We start from the raw sequence: 9,618 nt of genomic DNA, 5'->3' as shown, positions 1-9,618 counted from the left end.
ATGAAAGAGAATGTAGCAATCTGAAAATATCTTCATCAGTCAAATTCAATTGAGTCTTCACTTCTGAGTAACTTAGCCTATTGGATGCATTGAATAGCAAGAATGCTGATGCTTGTGTATCATAACCACAGAGTAAGTTACACAAGGAAAAAGAAGTGAATTCCAGATATATCAAGGAAACTGAAATTGATAAATGTGATGTATTCAATTTGCATATTTATGGTTTCTATAACACATCAATTTTAGTTTTCCTTTAAATAGATAGCATAAGTAGAAAATGAATCAAATTATCAATGTTTGGTCATTAACAATTAATGACATTAAACATTGATTTAACTTATCCTACCCAACTAATTCTTAACCAGAAATTGGAAGAAGAAATTCCCAATAATGATCAGTAGAAAATGACCTATAATGCCATTTTATATGAATCAATGAATGTAACTATCAGCCAGTAATCAACCAAAAAGGCAATTACCTAGTAAGTAGTAACAACAAGTTCCACAGGTTTAGGGTAAAACTTCCCATTAATATTACAAGTACCTAGAGATTATATCCATGTAAGCTTTCTATGCTTTGTCTTTGTCTGATAGAACTACTTGAACACCTCTATGCATCTTACCTGCATTAAGTAGCAAAGGTCAAAATGTTAAAATGCTTCAGAAATTGGCAAATTTAAAAGGTATATTGTATAAAAAATGGGCATACCATTTTGGCTGGTAGATTAAGATCAAATGGTTTGTAACTCGGCCAAAACCTAGTTGTCAAAACTGTCACAGTCAAGTCTATGCCAGGATGTGCTTGAGAATTTTCATTAAGATAATTGTCAAAATGCCCTTGGTTCTCCTTTGCTAATGTTAAATCTATGACCTACATACAAGCACACATATTTTTACACAATTTACAATTAGATTAACTTCATTGATAAGAATCAAAGTGAGTTTTTTATTTATGTATGATGCAGCATACCATTCCCTCCATTTTAGAAGTAAATTGACAACCACACTATTGCTTCTGCTTTGTCAATATGCTTCTTTCATGATCATCATTTGCACTTTTATCAAACAAAAGTCTCTGTGCAAGCTTCTTCTTGCAATTTCAGCAAATATTATTTATATATCACAACACATAAAAAGACAAAGTCCTAAATTTTAAAATAGCATTATGTGGATGAAGATTGTCATTCACATCATGATTTCCAGATGTGTAAAGTTGCCATTCCTCATGCTTTATGGCCTTTGGCAGAGTCTGGGTTAATATGTACTTGATAATTCCAAACAATAGTCATTTAAATTTTTTTTAAAGCAATTAAAACTAGACTAGTAAAAAAAGAAATTGAACCATATATTAAGAATATGGAGTATGTAACCTGGACATACCAAAATAGAAAATGTATCATATTCTAATAAATAGAACTCTACTATTATAAACATTGGATTAGATTGTTTGAAGTAGTAAAGGTGAACCAACTAAATAATGGGCTAATAAAACATGCTTTATTGCTAGCGAGAAGCATTAAAAACTATATTAATGGTATGTTAGCCTGCACACCCAGATTCTGGGTTAGTTCAACCATGAAGATTCCTAGGGTCCTATCAAATGGGTCATACTAGATAACCCTTCTATTCTACAAACCTCAATGGGTGGTCCACATTGACTATCTAAGCAACTGCCTCCTCAGGGAATCAACATAGCAGATGCCTATGTACCAACTTTTGGTGCCTTCTACATTAAGGAAACCTATTTTGAAGATATTTCCTTGTACCAAGAAACCTTTTGGACAGAGAACTGTCTATCAATTGAGTCAATCATTTCTTTTCAATTTGTATAATATATTCTATTGAAACACACATTAATTACCTATTTTGGCTATTATAATTAGATGCCCAATCTTTCGAGGGTGACCTCGATGGCAACCCCCCCTATGCTTGTTTGGGGCAAAAACATAAGTGTTCAAGATGTCAATCAAGTAGTTCAATGCTTTCTGAGGAATTTTAGGGATGATCCTTCAGACCTTGAGGGGAAATACATGAGGCTCTTGGAATAGGTTCAAATTTGTCCCTGCTAGTTTCTTATGGTTACCATCTAGTCTCATTTCAAATTATTGGTTGAGCACATTTTCTTTTGTATTCACTTCATTTAGTTGATTTCTCATTTAGACAATGGAATTCAAAGGTGATTCATTGAATATTGATGCAATGAACATCTTTAAATATGATGAAGACCTTTATGGCAAGATGGTCAGATATCCTCTTGAAGTTCTCACCATTTTTGACATTGCATTGATGGATGTAGTTGTTCACCTCAAGTCTTTGTGGGAGAATTACATATAGGTGACTGAATTGTATTTTTGGAAAAATATGTTTTGTCAATTAGTATGTTTTCATTTAATGACTTTGTTGTTTCAAATTTTGTTTATTTATGCACATAAATATGCCTCAGACTTACATATAACTGCCATTGCATTCAGGCAAGAATATTCAATCTTAGAGATATAGTTAACATGCAAGATCTGAATCCATCGGGTAGGAAATGCTTTTTAAAGTTACGTCTTCATTGTTCAATGCTATTTGAAAAATCTAATAAGGGGGTTTTGTTGTCTTTAAAATCTAGATATTGAAAAAATGGTTTCAGTCAAAGGAATGATAATTTGGTGTAGCTCGATTATTCCAGAAATCAAAGAAGCATTCTTTAGGTGCCTTGTTTGTGGATATGCTCTAGCACCAGTACCTGTTGATAGAGGTAATTTTTTGGATTGCAATTGAACTCTTAATATAATAGTTAATTATGTCTTCATTGTATGTTATGTTTGTTTCTCAATTCTATTTTACATAAATTGTGGTGAAGAATCTACAGCTTTAAATAGATTCATGCTTATGAAAGTGATCTCAGAAGCTTTTAGATTCTAGGATTTTGTAAATAAGATCTTACTCCTTATTGTGACATGGCCACTATTGATCTACTCTCTGTAACCTTAATTGGAACTAATAGGACACCATACATGAGGTTCTTCTCACATTTAGATGTTCGCTTGATGAAAGCTATATATGAGAGAGCACATTTTTTTAGTGTAAAAAAATCCCTGTATGAGAACTTTCACACCAAATTTTATTCTCATATTCCATGAGAATCTTTTACCAAATTTTGTCAAATGTATTTCATGTTTTAAAAAAAAGTCTCATATCTTTGCTTCACTACCGTACAATGGTACTTTCTATCTATAAGTGTTTTTTCTGGATTTGTATTCACATCCTATTTTATGCTTCAAATGCTTAGGTCAGATTGATGAACCTACACATTATGCAAGGCCAGAATGTGCTGCTATGAATTCTTTGACATTGATGCATAACAGATGTAGGTAGGAACTTGTTGATTTTAGTTTATGCATGATTTGAAGCTGCATTTTCAAGAGTCTAAAGACAACTATATCCTTTTACTTTGTGGTTAGGTTTGTAGATAAGCAGATTGTAAGGCTGCAAGAAATGCCTTATGTCATTCCAGAGGGGGAAATCCTGCACACTGTTAGCTTGTTGATGCACGACAAACTTGTTGATGCGGCCAAACCTGGTGATTGAATCAAGGTGTGTCTGACATTACATGATATATGAATTCTACACTCTTTTTTATTGCCAAGTGTTAGCATTTGAAGGTTGACATTGGTGTTTTTTTGTAGGTTACTGGGATTTTCAAAGCTATGATAGTTAGAGTGTGACCAAACCAAAGGATTGTGAAATCTCTATTTCAAGAAAATCTCTCAAGCCTATCTTAGTCCATTTAAGTTGGAAATAAGGACCTTAATGCTATATTCTATGGTTTCTAATTCTAATTTGTAAATCATTTGCTAGTGCAGACCTACGTCGATTGCCTTCATCTGAAAAAGGCAAAGAAGACAAGATTGTGAGCCGAAGATCCAATGGAACGTGATACCAATAGTGATAGTTTTGCCTCTTTTCAAGAGGGTGATATGTCACTAGCTGATTATGAAGCTAAGGTATAAACTCATACTTTTTACCTTTTATATATACCATGAATTTTGCAAGCTCTGAAATTGAATTTTGACTGCCAATTTCTAAATTGAGAAGTTGAAAGAACTATCTCACATGCCCAATATCTATGAGAGGCTAACTAGGTCCTTAGCTCCAAGTATTTGGGAGCTAGAAGATGTAAAGAAAGGGCTCTTGTGCTAGGTATCTTTCTTTTCATTCATGTTCGATTAATTGGTAATTTGTTGCATGTTCTTTGAACCATATGTTAACCATTATGCTTCTTAAACAAATTTTTGGAGGAACTGCAGTAAAAATAGCTTCAAGTGCTACTTTTCGTGGTGATATCAACATCCTGCTTGTTGGGGATCTAGGTACAAGTAAGTCTCAACTATTTTAGTATGTGCATAAGTTGGCTCCTCAAGGCATTTATACAAGTGGTCATGGAAGCTCTGCAGTTGGTTTGACTGCTTATGTATCAAAGGATCTTGAAACTAGTGAAACAGTAAGTTACTAACTCAATTTATTGATCATTGAGCTCTTTGGGCTGCTTGCTCCCCCACTACTACCTACCACTTTAGTCTATATAAACTACTTATTTCTTTAAACTCAACAGGCTCTAGAAAGTGGAGCATTGGTAATGAGTGATAGGGGTGTTTGTTGCATAGACGAGTTTGACAAGATGTCAGACAATTCTCATAGCATGTTACATGTGGTGTGATTTTTCTCAAAGCTCTTCGAATTATGTGCTTTTACTGGTTTCTTGACTTCGTAATCTATGCTGTTGGTTGACTTGTATATCAATGTCGAGTCATTCCTTTGAATTAGGTTATGGACCAAAAAATAGTGTCAGTTGTAAAGGCTGGGATCATAGCATCTCTGAATGCAAGAACATATGTTTTAGCTTGCGCCAATCCTAGTAGTTCATGCTACAACCCTAGATTGTCAGTGATTGACAATATCCAACTTCCTCCAACATTACTTTCCAGGTGGAGTATGTTTGGTTTAGAATTCAAGTTGGATAATTTATTTGTTGTCACTCAAGTATAAAAGAATCACAAAAAATGCCTACAGGTTTGATTTGATCTACCTAGTGCTTGATAAATTTGATGAACAAATGGATAGGTTCCTTGCAAGGCATCTTGTTGCATTACATTATGATGAGCTAGAGGTAAGTTCTGATTTGGTCAATACTATGTAGTAATTAATGGGGGGTCTAATGACCTGATATTTTTGATGTGAACTACATTATGATTCTAGGACCAAACGCTGGATGCATTCGACCTCCCCACTCTCACTTCGTATATCACTTATGCAAGACAACATATACATCCTAAGATATCTGATGAGGCAGCAAAAAATCTGATTTGTGGTTATGTTGAAATGCATAGGAAGGGAAACTTCCCTAGTAGTAGCAAGAAGGTTAGCTCAATATATTCTCAAATTCAATTTTTGTATAGTATGCTTACAAGTTACACACATGAAAAAAGTAACAGTATATCTCATAGTTCTACTAAAAAATGCATCTAGATGGGCAATTCTCATGTTATGTTAACTTGTTCCCCTAAATGAATTGTATAGGTTATCACAATGACTCCATGCCAAATTGAAAGCTTAATAAGAATAAGCGAAGCCCTCACCCACATCAGATTCTCTGAGTGGGTAAGAAAATCCTATGTAGACAAAAGTAGGTTACATTCTTGAATGTTTTAAAGCTAGATTGAGGCAATAAAAAGATATCTTACATTCCAATTCTGCAGTTTGAAAGGTGTGATATGGCAGAATCATTCCAACTTCTTGAAGTTGCACTTCAACAATCTGCCATCGATCATTCAACTGGTAACCATTGTGCATCTTTGGCAATGAGAATTGTCAGTTCATTTAGTTTTATATTGAATGCATTATCATCACAAAATTAGTCAACTCTAAAAGAACTATGTTAATTGGAAGCCATTGAATGCATTTGAGTGTCATGGTTACAAGGACCATTGACATGGATCTCATAAACATGGGAGTCTCAGTCAGTGAAAGAATGAGATGAGCCAATCTTATTTCATCACTAAGGATTCTTATCATGGAAAGGATGCAGGCAGGGGGACCATCAACCCGTATTACCAAGGTAACATTCTTTATACTGCCCTAAATAGTGTTGAGAAAATTGTTGGTATGGCACCTAACCATATATGAATGAATGCAATCACAGTTGATGGAGGAAATGCACAAATAGGGATCCAAGGAAGTTTGCCTAAATGATGTAAGTAATTCTTTATTGTGGGTAAATTTCAAGCTATTTCTAGATTCATTTTCTTGGGGGAAATGAATATATTATGAGTTATGTTGTTCAATTTTGGATTAAGACTACGGTCATTGTGTTGTGGCAAACTATTTTAATATTCCCTGAGCTTCATGCTCTGTAGTACATCGATGGGTACTTTCTCTTGTAAAAAAATCCAAAAAATTGAAGGAATCCAAAGCCTAGGTGTACTATCTGTGACAAAGACAACCACCGAGGTAATGATGGATATCTTATAATTCTTGCTCAGATAAGAGGATGATAATTATAAATTATGAGAATCATTGGTGTTTTGTTCTATCAAGTTTTGGAGTGAGGAAAAAGTAATTGCAATTATAAAGGTATTTTTTTCAACCAACATAATGTAAAAAGTTCATTTTAATGTTCACAATGGCATTTTTCCTCTCCCTCTAGTTTCACATGGATACCTAAATATAAAGAGAATTAAATATAAAAAGAGAAATTTATTTTAATCTATATTTTAAATTAAATATAAAGAGGAAAAATTAGAATCTAATCTTGATGTAGTGATGATTCTATGGTGGTGACTTCAACAATTGAGAATGTTGAATATCATCAGTAGCTTGTCTTCCATACACAACAATGATGTCAATCAGGGTGCCATGAAGACTTGGTTTGCTATGAATAGCTATAAGGGAGAAACAACAAAAGTGCAGAATGTAGATGAATTTACTTAGCACAATGCATCATATGCTCTACTATGAAGCAACTACAAGATGTCCAAACACATAGCTATTAGCTATTTCTCTAGATATGATCATAAGAAGTTTTCAAGATGTATAACATTGTTATTATAAACTTAAAGCACTTATAAGGAAAAGGGACCAAAAAAAAAAGATGGTGAAGAATCATTATCAAATTGGGAAGTCATTATTCAAAATTTATGAATCAAAGGGAATCAAAATGTACAAGATATTATAGAGGTGAGTTCAAAAACTTTATAAGAGTCTAGCAATCATGACCATGATACATTGCAAGGATAATCTCTAATAAATGCTACCCACAGTCAGTTTCAAGCTAGAGAATTTAGGAAAGAATAGGGATTGTTTGAAATTACTCGGATGCAGTACTGATGCAAATTCCTTCTATAGTACTGATGAAAATTTAATTTATTCAAATATATATCTACTTTTTTAAATTTACAGACTGAGATTTATATGCAGTACAACTAAATGTTTCAACTAGTATACAGCCAACCCCACCGAGCTGAAGCAATTGAGTGTCATGAATACATTCTTGATAAGAAAATACAATTATCATAGTACATAGTACAACTATTTTTTATAACACTCAAATTTATGTTTGAGATTACAGATTCTCTTCCTGAAATCTGAATTTTTTGAAAGGAAAATCAATAAAAATTGATTAACTGAGAGTTTGAGTTGTAGATCCCACCACGACACAAGGAATTCTAGTTTATTCTCCTTCCTTCAATTGACTTTCCATTGGACCAATCTCAAATTGCTAGAAACTATTTTCCCTCCTCCTACAATCCAACAAAGAGTGTGTATCAAATCTAGCAAATTTATAAATAATCAAGTCATCTACATAATCATGTTAGCTTCATTTCAAGATAAAAAATACATAGTTAAATGCAGTCGAATCATGGTGTCATTACAAACAAAAATGCATGTTGAAGGAGGTTGTACTCCAAAGTTCAATCAAGGGTCAAGATAACTAATTGCCTTAGATTTCCATATTGGAAAAGATAATCCAAGTTTTGGGGCTAGATATCATTAGTGTCGAGTTTGTACAGATTGACCAAATGGATAATGGTTAGATTTTTCTACATGGAACTAAAAGACATTGTTTGAGGGTTTGATGAAAAAGATTTTCTTTTGAGCATGCAGATTGATGTATCTTTGAATGGATGCAGGAGCTTGGTGACAAACTATTTGCCAAAGTACAAGAGGAATGAGTTATTTTTAATTGCCTTAAATTTTCTACTTGTTGAGTTTCTCCTCAATATAGAAGTTGTTGTGAAGGTCCTCCAAGAATGAATAGGGAATTAAATTGAAGAAGTATAGGAATCTCCAAGGTAAGTTTATAAAGTGGCTATTGAATTTTAATATATCAGAATGTGCAAAGTAAAGTTCTACAACAAAGATTTATGCATATATTTGTTGTCCAGATTTGATAGTAAGGTAAAGATAGGATTGTGGTTATGATAAACCCATCTAATGATAATACAAGGAAAATTTGGAATGTGTTTGATCATTAATAGGCTTGATTTTTCAGAACTGTGCATAGAAGCTAGCATGTGGGAAGTCTCCAATTTTGACAACTTGATAGTACTAATTTCATTCAACTTCTTTGACAACATTTTTGAGCAACTATTTTAATTATATTTTTAAAATTTATAGTTTGAAGTTTAGCTATTCAAATTATTTAAATAATCTTAAATATAGAATTATAAAGAGTCTTTAGCAATTCAAAATGATAATTTTTACTTCTAAAAATCTCTACTGTATTTACTTACCGTTGTTCATTTTTGGCAGATTACCTACCTAAGTTTTCACTATGATGCATGAATAAGTAGACATTTAAAGCTTTAGTTTTGCCACATTTCAAGCCTTCTGAACTACTTTTGTATCATTTGCAGTAACAGGAAAATCTCTGCTTTCATTTGTTTCCATTGGGGGATCCAATGGAGGTGAATTGTGTAAACTAATTTCAGTTGCCACTTGCAATAAACTTTCCTCACTCTCTTCATCCATGGAAAATTGGATCTCACTCCCATCCACTACAACTGAATCAACTTCAATTGGAATAGCTAACATTGGATGATCTCTCGAGTGAGGCTGTGGAAGCCTGTCTGAATCCATCACTTCATAGCAGGCTTCACATAGATCAAAATTTGGCCAAACATTAGAATGCCAACACTGCCTAAGAATGGGAATAGTTGAGCAACCATCACAACAATACTAAATAGATGAAGTATTGGTATCTTCTGCAATAATCATTTGGCCACTACCTCTAGTGGCAACACTTGTGTCTGTAGGAACTAACAAAGATATGCTATTCTCTATCACATCATCTATTGCAAACATTGTTTTCTTTGGGAAGGGAACCTGAAGCAACCTAGAAGACATGGCCAAGCTGGAAGAGAACAAAAAATAAAGAATTTTAGGCATTTGCGAATGCAATTATCCCAAAAGAATCAATTTTTCCTAAAGAAAATACAAACTAAGCATATTTGAATATCAAATTAGAAACCTACAGGATGTCTAAACTGCCTCATAAGGAGCAAATAGAAGAATTTTTAGTAATGCAACAATAGGTGCAACAGTAGAGCATGTGAGCGTTCACTATTACTATCAT

The 9,618-nt window shown here is 33.4% G+C and overlaps 1 pseudogene; it reads left to right on the top strand.

Moving 5' to 3' along the window:
- The first annotated feature begins 2,162 nt into the window (after window positions 1-2,162).
- On the top strand, window positions 2,163-8,215 carry LOC149557617 (DNA replication licensing factor MCM4-like; annotated as a pseudogene).
- Window positions 8,216-9,618: the final 1,403 nt, after the last annotated feature.

Source organism: Cupressus sempervirens, chromosome 5 (assembly GCF_028749045.1).
Source record: "Cupressus sempervirens isolate cs-2001-9-10 chromosome 5, ASM2874904v1, whole genome shotgun sequence".
NCBI lineage: Eukaryota > Viridiplantae > Streptophyta > Pinopsida > Cupressales > Cupressaceae > Cupressus > Cupressus sempervirens.
The sequence above is the reverse complement of the archived record's forward strand: the minus strand, read 5'-3'. Positions and strand labels throughout refer to the sequence as shown.